This window comes from Phasianus colchicus, chromosome 7 (genome assembly GCF_987193195.1).
Source record: "Phasianus colchicus chromosome 7, bPhaCol1.hap1.1, whole genome shotgun sequence".
NCBI classification, from domain to species: Eukaryota; Metazoa; Chordata; class Aves; order Galliformes; family Phasianidae; genus Phasianus; species Phasianus colchicus.
Genome location: NC_143442.1, coordinates 17,118,170 through 17,132,878, shown reverse-complemented (window position 1 = coordinate 17,132,878; position 14,709 = coordinate 17,118,170). Strand labels below are relative to the sequence as shown.

Here is a 14,709-nt window from a genome sequence, read left to right as displayed (position 1 = left end):
ATATCCTAGAGTACTTGAAAACACGCTAAATGGTACAGGTGGTCGATGTATGACTTACAAGATCTTTGCTAGCAACCACTATTTTCTTGTCAGAAAAATGGCAAGTTTTTTATTATATCACTCGGTATATGTTTGACCATAAAGTTCTTTGAGGGTGTGGGCAATGCTGTTCAAACAGAATTTCAGTATGTTACTGTGGCTTCTAATTAGGAAGAGTACACTTCTTTGGTGCCCACCTTCACAAAGAAAATTGGCTAATCAGGAGTTGTTAACAGCTCAGGGTGAAATCAGTACTATTTTGGGCAGACTGGTCTATCTGTCTCCACCAGCTAACTTCTCTGTAAAGTACGGACAATTTTATGTCTACCTCCCAAAGGATTTAAAGACCTTTAAAAAAATATATATATATATATATATATATAAATTATATATAATCTATATAATTATATATTATATATTATATTATATATATATAATTGCAATTGATATTGTTTGGAAAGTTTTATTTTAGTATATAAGAAAGAGATATGTTTTTATCTTTACTCTGGGGAGATCAGAGTCTACAGACTTAAAGTAATTAGAGAAAAATCAATGTCAGACTACGTTTGAAGCATCATATTTGAAAAACACTTCATAATTTCTTCAGATTTCAAAATCTAGACTTCTGTGTGTATCTGTATAGTGCAGTGCCAGGAGGAGAGAGGCTTGCCATGCAGAAGTACCGGGAACAGCATAACTGTGCAAGCACATCTTTCTGTCTGGGGTAATTAGCCCTGCAGCGGTACACTCTGGAAGATGTGAGCTAGTTCAGAGATTGCTCTAAAGCACGGCATTGTATTTGTTGGCATGCCCTTTGTGCTTTAGCTTCCAATCTTAAAATCTTTTTGGCTTGAAGGAGATTAAAAGTTAATTCACTCGTGTTTCATAATGTGTATGAAACACACATACGGCCAGAATTAAGGTTCCATGGGCAGCATTAAATGACATTTTTTAACTTCTGAATGTTTTTACTTAACAATCTTATTAAGTCACTTAATGAATTTTTAGACATATAACAAGCCTTCAGTTCATCAAACTAAACGTTTTGAAAGAGAGCTTTAACCCGTTAAATAAAAGAGGATTACATATGTAACTAACTACAAGCGGGGCCTTTCAAGGATAATTGAATTTCTGTCAAATGTTGTCTGTTACATCCTGGTTACGGAATTGTAGCATTTTGTGTTTCCCTGGGGGTAGATTTTCTCTGCAGTGTATGTGGGCTTGGGGCATCTTAATTTTAAGACACAAATCAGGTTATTTTAAAGGAATAAACTTTTTTTTTTTTTTTTTTTTTTTTTGCGCTGTGTTGTTTTTTAAGGTTAGTTGTCTTCATCTAAATAAAAGCCATTCCGTAATGTTTAACTGTTTAGAGCTATTTCATACACGTAGCTTGCAAATCAGTTTACCATTTGTCAGTAAGAAATCTCACATAGTTTTTATTACCTTTATTGCTTCATTTTAGAAAAATAAAAGCAGCATATAATTCACATATATTTTTCCTTGGTTAATAAAATAATTATTTTATGACTGTTGTGATATCTGAAACTTCTTTACCACAGTAATGCATTTTGTTTCCAGTTTCAATTTTGTAGCTGTAGATTTCACAGAAATCCTCAAATATGGGATATGCCTGATTACTTGAGCATACTTGCAAGCTTTCAGAGGTTTAACACTTATGGTCTATGCATAATCAATGTGTATGATAGTGCAATTAATGTTAACTTTAATGAAGTGCATGAATATTTAAAACTTAATGAATCTGACTTTACACTGTGCTTTACAGCCCCATTCACACACGTGAACAGTGTTGACTGTTGGCCTCTGGATGTCAGCAGTGTATCACAAAATTCCTGTCATCAGCCACTGCTTCCCTGCTGCCTCCCAGAAATATCTGTGACTTGTGGTCTCTGCACACCTCCAGAACACCCAGTGCTTTTTCCTCTTATAAATTATTCACTTTCTCTGTACCAATTAGTTCTACCAGTTGCTAGGTTTGTTATCAAGTTAAGCTCCAAGACAAGAACCTGAACTCAATGAGTGATTAAAAATTTATTAGCAGAGATGATTAAATATGCAGATAGTCTGTGAAGCTTGTTCTTGAAACCATTACCTTTTTAATACTAATGATTTGTATAATTAATTTTAAAAAAGCCTGAAAGTCTTTTAGGACATAAAAGGAAAGAGATTAAACGCAGAGGAGGCAGTGAACCTGAGTATTAAAACAGCTCATTCACATATATAGGCAATAAAGTGATTTCCTTACAGGGATAGTTTGTGCTTTTTCCCCCCTCTGCTAAGTTGATTATTTTATTAATCTTTCAAGCATTTTGGGAAAATTCGATCCACTAATGAGCTGTATTTTCAAAACAGAATTTTGTGGCTAACACTGATAATAATCACCGTTCCTCTATGCTTTAGAGTTAAAAAATGCAGTTTCTTTACTGAAATGCAGCTTCCACTGCATTTAGGCATATGCTCAATTTAGGCGTGTGTGTGGCACTGGAGTTGCCATGGGAACCGCTCAGGTGCTCAGGTGAGGCCCAAGGTGTGGGAGCACAGGGCACAGGAGCAGCAGGCTGATGGGCAGCACCATGAGGCAAAGTTAGCCAGAGAGGGCTGTGAGACGAGGCTGTTACTCACAGCTGTGCTCAGGGCACATTTTGCACATTAGGAACATTTTGCACGTTAAGCACATTTGGAATGAGTAGCAGGAGGGTCCTTCTGGAGCCTGTGTGAGGGAGACGTGGCCACCAGGCTGGCCAGACTAGTGGTGGAGGGCATGTTGGCTCTCCTCCCATGGTGAAAATAAAATCAATCACTTTATTTGCCATTAAGGGAGTAACTAGAGAAGTGAGGTGGTGGCCTCTGGGGACTGCCTTTTTCTTTTCTGAGGGAAAAGAGCCCCAGTAGCAGAGCAGCTGTGGTGAGGGAGCTGTGGCGGGTGCCCAGCTGTGGGCTTTGAAAGAGCCCCATGGCTGGAGCCAGACAGTGCTGGTGGCTTTGTGAGGCCTGCCAGCATGTGCTAGTCTGTGGTCACATGCAATATATTAGATTGTAATAACCTTGTGAGACAGGATGGAATGTGACAAGACCTCTCTACAGGCCAGGGCTGTGAGCTGTGGTCCTTGTGGACTGCTACGCGTGGGATAGGTAAGAGCAGCCCTGTGGGCCCTCAGTCCCATTCAGTCCCATTCCTAGGGGAACAAGTGGTACTCTTGGCTAGGGGGAGGGAGTGCTGAAGCTGCTGGTGGCCTCATTTTTTTCTCCCTCTTTCCTTTCAGCTCTGCTTATTCACTGACCAGCACAGCCCTATTGAAGAGCATGTCTGAGGGATGCTGCTGTGGATGAGGTGTGATCTAAGGTAAGGCTTTGTCTCCAGCATTTTCTAGGGATCCCTCTTTCAGTGGGCCTTGAGGAAAAGGGGCTCTGAGCAGTGTAGGAGCTGCCCTTGCCACCTGTTTTCTCCTGGAAATCATGGAGTGACCCAACAGCTGGCAGTGATGAGCTGCAGGTGCTGGAGGCTAGCAGAACAGGGGAGCCTGCTTTTAATTGGGGTCTGTGATGGGGATGGAAAGGAGATGTGAAGGTAGTGAGTGTCACTGGAGCAGTGTAAATGGTAAGTGATGTTTTTTTTTGCTTTTTGTTTCTTTTTTCTCTCATGAAGGTTGGCTGGCTTTAGGTTGTGTTTGTGGAAATTATGAGGAGAGATTGATATGCATCTTCTTTGCCATGCTTTTTTTCCTTGTTCTGTTTATAAATTGCAGTGCCTTTATTTTCAGGTGTTAAGTTATGGTTAGTATGATTTAGGCTTCAATTATGGCAACTAATGTTCCCAGATCTGACTGAAGTCAGAGCAGAACTGGAGCAGAGCCTTTTGTAGAGAGGGACTCAAGGCAGACATTTGTATTACTGTCACCATTGAATTTGTACAGCTAGGATCTTGCAGCAGAGAATACGTCTAAGTAAAAACACTCATTTTTTTTTATCCAAATGCCATGCCTTTTGGTGGCTTGAAACTAGACTGTGACCTAGGAACTTCCTTATCAGAGCACAGTCCTGGAGGCATTTCTCTAGTCCTAGGGAAGATGCGTCAAGTCAGATACACAGCTTTCTTTTTTTGCTTTCTTCTTGCTCTGAGCTAAGTTGAAACGCCACTTTACACAAATTTAGTTCAGCCTTCCCTTTTATGCTAGCTACCTAGTTGGGGAAAGAGAGAGGGCACAGCAAAAAGTGTTCCTTAGAGTAAGCAAGCTGGTAGAAAAATACTGAGAGGATAGCGAATGAGATTCTTCCTTCTCTCTTCCTTGTGGCTGAAGCTGAGCATGTGACTTTCCTGAATATGGAGTAGGTTGAAGTGTTCCCAAGTAGGATCAGGAGTTTGGGCTTTTTTGTTGTTGTTTTTAGTGCTAACAGAAAATTTCTAAGGTGGAAAAAAATCTTACAATAAAGGAAAGGAAACTAGTTATTTCAAATACTTCTTACCACGCTATAGGATGCAGCTGGGAGAACATACACAAAGATTTCAGACTTTATGTATTTACTGAAAAAATATATTTGTTAAATTTTAGAGAATTCTGCAATTGCCACAATATCTGCAGTGCATGCTATATATTTATGTTATGAAAGAAATCGTGGAAAAATGTCTTCTGATGATGGATGTGAGGTCAGCTATTCAAACTGAAATACTGTCTCCTCAGTTACGTGATATAGGGCTGCAGTGCTCAGACCATATGCAGAATTAGCTATTTTTAGGCATTTAAGGAAAATTTAAAGGAGGTGATGTGTGTAGGAGAGTGGAAGGGTAAGTTAATTTTAAGAGATATTAACATTTGGAACAAGATATACGTCATCAGAGTGATTTTTTTTTTTTTTTCCTAACCGATGCATGTAACATACAAAGGGGTTCACTTGTGTGCTGAACAAGGATGTGTGTGCTTGTTTGCGTGCTGTATATAATGTGAAGGATTTCAGTATGCTCAAGATTATGTGTGTAAGTGTTGGCAGGATCAGAGTCAAAGATGTCAAAAATAACTTGGAGGGCTTGAGGAAATTCACAAAGTGTAATAAGGTGATGCTTCACTTGGTTCTAAAGTAGAAATTGTAGCTGATATTACATTTAATGATGGACTGTGGTCACTGGGTTCACTATGACTGAATAATACCAATATTTTGAGGTAAATGAAGAGAATTGTATGAAGTTGAACTAAAAGTTAGGAGTGCTTTTCCTCTTCCGTACATGTACACTGATATTATGATTTGCACCTATTATCCTGTATTGCGTGATTAAGAGGGAAAAAGAAGCACACACACACACACACACAAACCAGGCTCCTTCCCAACACTTAAAAGAACAAACCATCCCTCTTCCAAGAAATATAATTAAATTAATTATAATTAAATATATATATAATAAAATCAAATAATAATTAAAAACAACAGCAACAAAACCCAAGGTGCATGGCAGAGGGAGGGGTTGGGAAGGGAAAGGAAACACCATCAAAGTGTTTACAGGAACAGATTTGCAGTAGGAATCTATATTTGAAATGCCTTGTGAAAATATAATATATATATGATACTTCTGAATAAAAAGTTCCTCATTCCTCAGCACTGTAGAGTTAGGAACTGAAATGCATTATGGGAGTGATCTAATTGTCTCTGTCTTTGCTAGAAATAAAACTGGCAGGAAACTTCAAACAGTATTGGAAGTACATATGGCCATTGCCCCATGGCAAAGATGTACAGCTGAATTGCATTACCCCTTTGCTTAGGAGTAATTTACTGCTAAGGTGCAGTAGATAAATAAATTCTAGATGTTGTTGTTGTATGATGAAGTGAAATACTCCTTAATCTGTAGAAAATGTGTTCTGCTTCTGTTCTTCTTTCCATTTAGAAGTAATGTTGCTCAGATGAATTTAGAAACACAAGGAGGAATGAACATGCTTTCACCATCACGTTGATTCAAGGAATTTCAAGAACTTTCTACTAGATTTTCAACTCCTTCCGTCTTTATATAATTATTTCATAGTCTCTTTGCATAAATTCATCTTTTTCACTTTGAAATATTTCTTTGGGCATTTATGTATCTTCCCTATAACTTATAGCACAGAAGAGACAAAAATGCCTTCACTGCTCCATTAGGAATGTTGTTGGCTTGTAGTTTTTAGCAAACTTTTGATGTAAGCTGGAAGCAGCATGGGTTCTGTATATGCAGTTAATTAATGTTACTGAATGGATTAATGAACATGTACTGCTCAGAATCCCAAGAAGCTGGGATTGAGGTAACTGTGCACCTTTACAGAAGGGTGGGTTGCCTTTATCGCATATCGGACTGTGTGTGGGTAGTTCAAGAGAAGAAAAACGAAACAGAGAGAGCTCCTGAAGAGACTTCAGAAAAGGAGCCTTAACAGAAAGCATAGAGAACTAGAGCAGTTTAGTCAATCGGGCTGTGGCAGTTTCAACCCTGAAAAACCCTAAAACCTAGAAGAATGAATGAGGAAGTGAAATAGAGGTGAGAGAAGTACTTCAGCTGCTTATGAGGGGGAAAAAATCTTACTCCTATGACCCGTGATTAGGAGGCATTCTTGCAGGGGTGCATATGAATTTAAGAATTGTCACTGTCAGTCACTTGTGGAGCAGTTTTGAGCTCATGAAACAGCAGTGGTTTTTATGGAACAACTCTGAACGCATCACTCAGCAGATAGATGCTGCAGGGAAACTTTTGCTCTGAGGAGTGTGTGTTTGACTCTAGTGTTCTGCCTTGCTTAACAAATGTCAGCATAAACCAGAGATGTGCAGAAAGGGTGAGCCAGGAAGAAGTGGGGTGGAGGCATGGTGTGTGTGAGAACTATGAGGATTGGGTGGAGTGACTAGTGAGAAATCTTATTTGTTTTGCAACATGTCACCATTTGGTGATGGTATGCAGTTGTAACTAAAATGTTTTGTGACTTCTTCTGGGTTGTTTCTTATGTTGAGGAAGGAATTATGGTAACAATCATTACTTGAAAGTTTCACTGAGAGTTGAGTGACTCGGAAGTGTTGAAGCAGTTAAATACTGTAAAGTTTTAAACTAAACTTCACTGTGATCTCTCCGCAAAAGATAGTGCGGATGTTTAAAATTAAAAAAGTAGAAAGGTGGAAACCATACGTAAGTGTGTTGATTTTATTAAAAAGAAATCATTCCAGGAGACCTCATTAAGCCAGGACGATATTCTAAAAGTGAATATACATGTTGACAGCTACACCCATAAATTTGAAAACTGCAAACATGTTCAGCATAAAAGCCATTTTTGAAAAAAGCTGTTGCTCTGCCCTTGTACTAATTTAAGAATTGTTCTTTCATTCTGATCTTTATAGTTTCTCTTCACATATATAACTGGGACAGTTTAAAAAATACTTTGCAGAATCTTTCATGATGTCACAAACTTCATAATGCAGATGATTATTTTTAAAAGCATATACATTTGAAGTGTTAAACAAGCTCAATAACACCATTCTTTTCTAAAGAAATAAAATGAACTGTCCTTAGGCTGTAACTCTTGCAAGGAATCTCTGTTTCCCAGGAGCAGGAATGTTAGTTTAAATATCTTGACTGCAGCATTTGTCTTGGGGAATAGGTTCTCTTGTTCTATTAATGCTGTGTCTGAACACACGAAACGTTCACCGTGAGCATGAGGCACTTCTTTCATTACCTGTGTGTCAGGGCACATCCATGGTATGGGCATTTTCAAGTTGGTTTCAGGAAAATAGAGACTTGCATTAGCCCAGCTTGGAGAAAGTGTAGCTGGCACAGGAAGACAAAGCATTCTGCCTATGGACACAGACTTCGCTGAGGAATAAAGTGCAGCCAGTTGTGACCTTAGGCTTGTTTTCTCATCAGTGTGGGAGGAAAGAGGAGGAAAGGTTCTTTTGGTCCATTCTGTGTAGGTGGAAAGAAGATGATATTCAGAAGCTAGAAGAATTTTAAATGAAGATTGGTAACGAGAAATCCCACCTTAAAGAGTATGGAAAGATACCAAAAAGTCTTTAGCAGACTGAAAGGAACTGAGCAAGGACTAGACTTGGAGTTTGAATAGTTCTTGGAAAGAAACGTGAAATGTGACTTTTCATTTTTTCCAAGTTTGACTAGGCAAGAATTTTTTTCTCGCTGCTCATATATATATATTTTTTTTTTTTTGTATGATCTAATCACTAATTTTTGTCATATTTAGCAGGTCTTTCAGTCTTCTGTGGTCCTACTTTGTATTTGTTTGAGAAGGTATTGTTTCAGCTTACACGTGTGTTAGCTTAACTCTTCTCACAATTGCTAATGTGTTGTTTTCATTACTGCATGAAACAATGTGAAGATAACCTTGAATTAAAATATTTTGCATAGAAAAAATATTCCTCTGACTTCCTGTCTGAGTGATGTTGTAATAAAGAATGGGACAGACAAAGATGATGGAGCTTTGTCATTTGAAATAGATCAGTAACTCGCCAATAGAAGAAGTACTTAGGATAAAGATTTTGATATGTGGACCGAACTCTGTCATCATATAGCAGTTCAAAAATTTTGATCGGTAGACAGTATGTTTACTTTGATAATAAATGGAAGACTGAGGTAGAACTGTAAGGTAAATCCTCAAGGATTCGCGTTAATACATGCATGCTCAAATATTGATGAGATTCCAGTTAAGACCTTGTCTTAACAGCCAGAAATACAGCTTTGCTGCTGAAGGGCTGTCAGGCATGTTGCATTGCAGAAATGAAATCTGTACAGAGCAAAGTTGTAAAAGGTACGGAGTTCCCAGACAATACTGACACAGAATCTTTCTAATGAGATTAATTGCTGACATAATTGTGCTGTTTCTGGCCTCTTTCAATCTAACTGAACATAAGCTCCTTAAACGGGCTTTTTATTAGTTAGTATTAGTGGAACCATCTGGTAAAGGAGAATCTGTTTGTGCAAAGCACTACTTTATTTCTAATTAGTGTTCTCAAACAGATTTTCATCTCTCTGATAATAAGTGTATTTGTTATTTGTGGGAAGAGGAGCAAGAATAAATTCCTGATGTAGATCAAATGCATTAGTCAGCAGCACTTCTGTCAGCCCAAAACATGGGAACACATGAATGCTTTGGAATTAGACTCTTGTTTCAGTTTTACATTTTGTACTACATTCTGCTCTGTATCTTCCCTATAAGAAGGGGCATGGAAACAATCTGCAGTAGGAGTGCATTAAAAAAAATGTTTTTTTAGATAACAAATAATATTAAAAACAATATGTGCATGCAAACCAAAAGATTCTTATATGCCCCTGAGATGCTTCATATATAGTAGAAAAATGTGAGACTTAGAGAAGTAGTAGGTTTGGCACTTTCTCTACAGCTGAAACTTCCAAAATCCAAAATAATGACCTGCATCATGGATTTTCAATAGGAATCTTGCCTGTATCTTTTCAAGGTTTTTGAACTTGAACTAGAGCCAATAACAGATTCAGACAAGGGCATCTGGCAGGTTAGGAGAAATGGTTGTGGCAGGGAAAGGACCAGAGTGGTGCTATAAGGATAAACAGTGTGGGTGTTGAAGAAGGGAATGAAAACAGCACAGACTACAGTCCTTAACTACCTTACTCTGACATAAACGCTTGTATATTTTTGTTGGAGAACACCTTCAGGAGAAGGGAGAATGATAAAAGTTTACACATCTCAAATATGGAAAAAATTTTCTCTGCTGACTGGCGTTAGAGTTTTCTTGAGAAGTAGCCAAGAGCAAGAGCTAAGAGCACTTAAATCTGTGTGAGGAACAACCAAAAATCTGTGTATCTGAGTTCATGGAAGTACCTTCTGCCAATTTATTTGCTATTGATCTCCAGAAAGAAAAGAAGTGTGTGTGTGTGTGACACATAAGGATCAAGTAAGGAGGTATATTTGGACTTGTTTGCTGCATGCTGAACATCAACTAAACTGATTCTAAGATGGTGAACTCATAAGAATTGCACAGAACTTGAACAAGTGTTAGATAGGCTACTGGTGACCAGCATGGAAAACTATGGAAATTTCTGAAGTATAACTTATGTACAGCATGCATACCAACAGTGTATACTGGTGTACCAAAAAATCAATCTTTTTGTTTTAAAAACCCTTTCCATTTTGTTGCAACAATTCCTTCCTACAGAGTGTTTTTGTAATGCAAAAAAACCTTATGTCTTTGGATAAGCATCCACATTCTGTTTCTATGCTATGCAAAGGAGTTATCAGTCAAATAAGTGAACAGTGTTATTTATATCTGGGATAATACGCTTTTAAATGATGCATTATATCCAGAAGAATACCTTTTTCTTTAATGTTGTTTTTGCACGATGCAAGATACACGATGCAAGATGCACTCACACTGGGGAAGAAAATAGATGGAGCTGGGCAACTGAGCAAATATGACCATATGGCAGCATGTCCTAGTGTGTTCTTCCAGATTCTGATGTAGGAGCAAAAGCAGTAAGAATCCCATGTTATAAAATAGCTTCTACATCCAGGTCTTCTTCCTTACAACAGTCTAAATTGCAAAACAAAACCCTACAGTATTAATTTCACATTACAGTCCAAATCATCCACACGTATGCTGTTCCTTATTAAACATCCTCCTGTCAGTGTACTTTAATTCTTCCAGTCTTGAATACTCTGGCCTGTAACAGGAGGTATGAGCCCATTTTGATTATTTGAAGGTCAAAATTTCTTTGGGGTTCAAAGAATGATTTTCTTGTATCCTTTCTCTCATGTGCAGCCTTCTGCCCCGAGCTCCTGCACCTGAAAGTTTTCTAATGGTTGCAGGAGGTAGAAGCACAGGCTGACTCTGTGTGTATGAGTGATGTAGAAAGCAAAATGGGGCATCAGAGAAATTAAATAAAATTGAAGACAAATAGTCCTTTGCCTATAGCAACAGCTACCATGAGAGAGGGAGAATCTTCCCTTCATCTGCAAAATATTGGGCAGCGTGGAAATAACTTTGAGGTGGTCATCATTACCTATTTCTGGTAGAGTCTCAAAATTCTATCAAGTGAAATTCACTCAGTATTTTCTTTCTGCCACTGTTAATTGCTAATGCTGAATAAAAGGAATGGGAAACAGGAGTTACATAGAGGTACTCTCCCTTGTGTCATCAGTCTGTCACTGGAGAGCTTCCTTACAGAAGGCTGTTGCTGATCAGCTCTTAATTAGTTACTGGACCATTAATTGTTGTCAGCGTAGTTTGGACCTGTTAATACACTTGGTTTTCATCACCTCCCAGGAAAAGTTTTGTTTCTCGTTATGTGGAAGAGGTGGGTTTGTTTGTTTGTTTGTTTGTTTTTTTAAAAAAAGTGCTGCCTGACACGGTTAGTAGTTTCTGCCTGTAGATGTTGTGAGGAAGAAGCAGAGAGAAGGTGATTCGTGGTCACTTTTTCCTCGTTGTTTGTTACTTTTCAGACATTGGTGTAACTTTCCTCCCTTGGGAGAGAGACAAGCGAAACAGGTTGAGCTCTATTCCTTTTGTAAGTTTTCTATGCCCCTGATTATTCTTGAGCATTTCTGAGCTTTGCTTTCCTATAATGAGGTATCAGAGCTGTGCTTAGAGTGGAGTATCTGAGTAAATTTAGATTTACAAATCCAAATAATATGGTTGTTTTGTTGTTCTCATTTTCTCTTTTTATGATTCGTAATGCTCCATTTCCTGTTCTGACCTCTGCTGAGCACTGAACTGTTTTCTATGGCAGTGGCATCTATCTGGTGGCCTATCATTGCTTGTGCATGCTTCAAGTTATTCCCTCCCATTATTTTGAATTTAATTACTTTCATATCTTCCAATTTATTCATTTTTTACACCTGTCTGATGTGCTACCTGATGTCCTTCATGTTGTTTGATCAAACTTGAAGAATGCATTTTGGAAGAAAAAGGCCTAAAATTTAGGGTTTCGTTTTTCTGCAAAGCTCTGAAGTAGTAAAAGATAAAATTACTGCTGGACAATAAGGAAGAGGGAAAGTTAAACAGTACTTCTTAGAGAAAAGTGGCTGGGCTGGCTTTCCAAATGGAAAAAAGATACTGATCCTGAGGTGGAAGGATGATAAATCTAGGCCTTCAAGAAGGAAGTGTGGCCTGAATGAAGCCATGTGATAGGTGGTGGGATGGAAGTGGAGTGTGAGATGGCTCAGCTACTGAGAAGTATGAAGTAGAAACATCTCATCCTAATTTGGTTCATCAATCATTTGTGTACACTTTTACACATAATCGGTAAATTAAACTTTTAAAAATGGCTTCTTCTTGCCATTCTAAACTGCTGGTTTCAATGGACAGCTAAGATATTTTTCTGTCTGCTCTGCTTCCCTTGCCACTTTCAGTTAAGATTAGATCCTGATGGATAGCATCGTTTTGTCACATTGTGGCACTTTATAAATAACATAATGCAGTGATGTACAGTGCATTGACAATTGCAGTTTTAGTAGCAATTGGGAAAGCTAAAAATGAACATCTTCCATAATCTAGATCGTTTACTTTGGCTGTCGGGTTTTCTGCACATCTCAAGTATGTATTCCCATAAGATATTAAAAAAGATGTATATGTTTTTATTATATTGTGTATACACTTTGGTAGGTGTAAAATAAGTTTACATTTTAAATGCATTTGTGCTGCTATCAGAGAAAAGCAAAACAAAATAAATTGATGCCAGGGGAAATGTCAGGCATGCAACACAGATTTGTTAAATAAACATTACTGTGTGGCATTAGCTAATGTTATTACTTTGTGTCCCTAGTGGCTCTTTTTTTGATTATCTGCATTTCTAAAGACTGTGCACATTTCATACACACTAAGAACAGTCAAGGGTTCTGCTTACATGAAGAGCCTTGCAAAAAAATAAAAAATGCCTTTTTTTTTTTTTATTTGCAACTTTGCTAAGAACACTCTTACATTTTTGGTGGAAGTGTTAATGTGAAGAAATTTAGCTTGATATTTTTAAAATTTATGTTTAAATTTAAACTGTGCTGGGAATATACGCAGCAAAGAAAACCCAATATAACAGAATTTTAAGAATCTTAGTAAGGGGGGAAAAAGTACACCATCCTTTTCCTGAATATCTTTCAAGAAGAATGCAAAATAGAATTATAAATTAGAATTCATTAAAAGTGCTGGAAAAAGAAGGACATAGACTTGCTTGTAGCTGTGGAGGATTATTTACAAACTTCCACTCAAAACTTTACAAGTGTTTCTAAGAGCACCGTTAAATCCAATATACAGTTCAGAAAATGTTTATACATAATGTAAGCTTTGAAAACCTCATGAAGGTGTCTTTATGTGGCCAATCTTGCTCTTTTACTCACTCCCCTCTTTGTCTGTATTGCCTCTCTCCCTTCCTCCTTCCTTCTGTGGCCAATTTGGGTGTGGAGGCCAAGGGTACCTGCAGTGCCCTGCATGACTGATGGACTCAAGCTGGACTTAATAGCAGTAATTCATAGCAATGCCATCGAGGTGCTGTTCTGCTTATATGTTGCTAATATTAGATCAGATAATGTATGTTTTTTTTTATTTGAAGAGTGTAAAGCTAATTTTCAGGGTTTGCATAATCAGCATATTTCAAGCAAGTCTTATGCAGAAAAGTGACTGGGGTAAAAAGGAGTATCAAAGCTGTGTGTTCTTTCCATCTGTTCAATTTATTCCATATATCATGTTGCTGGTCTTTGTCCAAATCCAAATAGACTTGTATCCATACTGCAGCTGACATCAGCTGCCTTTTGGCTGTTGTAGGGGAGGGGGAAGGCAAGAGAACAGATCTTGAGAGAGGCTGAGACACATTAACCAGTGTATTTAGAGAGGGAAGCTTGTGATGGTATTAACTTCTTCAGGAAGACAACTTGAAATCAAAACAGTATGTTCAGCACAAATTTAGTTGCTAGTGTTTGTTTAATGTAGTGTTTCCTGCCTGTTGAATGTTGACTCTGCAACCTAAATGCTATTTCAGTACAATTACTTGGTTTTGAATATAATATAGGGGGATACAGGAATCTTGTATTGAAGGAACACTATTGACTTCTGTTTGGAGAAATTGTTGTGGTTTAACCCTGCAGCAGCTCAGCACCACACAGCTGTTTTGCAAAGTATAAAAGGACTGGAGCACTCTGATTTCATAATTGAAGACTTTTATCAAGAGAAAACATGCCAAAGATGCAAGTGTTTCCTTCCTCCCTAGGTCCCCTGAGTTACAAGATATCCAAACTAGAATTGATCACTCTGGAAAAATGTGATTTCAGCAAAGTTGTGATCTGGTGAGAATATGGTTTTAAGATGGAGAATGAGACATTTAATTATGAATATTCCTTGTCTATATTAATTATGTTAGGGAGCGTGTGTATGCTGGAGACCCTTTTATTAGGGAAAATGGCATGCTCAGATGGACAACTGTGTCACATTTGTTGTACACTGTACTGAATCTGTATCGTGTTATTTTAAAATGAAAACTTTAAAATTACTCCCGAGCCTGATCCAACTGAAGGTGATGGCTGGCATGTCACTCATTTCACTGTGACCTGGATTCATTTCTAAATTATTTTTCCTTAGTTGCATAAAACTGAAAAAGAAGAAATACGACAAGTTTGCTTTAGGTATAAAACTGGTTGCCACAACTCCAATTTCTAGGTTGGTTTCCAACTCTCTTCTAAAAACAGAAATATA

At 37.8% G+C, this 14,709-nt stretch overlaps 1 long non-coding RNA gene across 8 annotated transcripts in view; it reads left to right on the top strand.

Moving 5' to 3' along the window:
- The first annotated feature begins 2,567 nt into the window (after positions 1-2,567).
- LOC116232912 (uncharacterized) overlaps positions 2,568-14,709 on the top strand; it is a 266,674-nt gene continuing 254,532 nt past the window's right edge. For 7 of the 8 annotated variants that reach the window (XR_016468020.1, XR_016468019.1, XR_016468018.1 and 4 more), the window contains exons 1-2: positions 2,594-3,189; positions 3,321-3,400. This is a non-coding gene — a long non-coding RNA (uncharacterized LOC116232912). The other variant, XR_016468022.1, reaches the window with a different exon arrangement.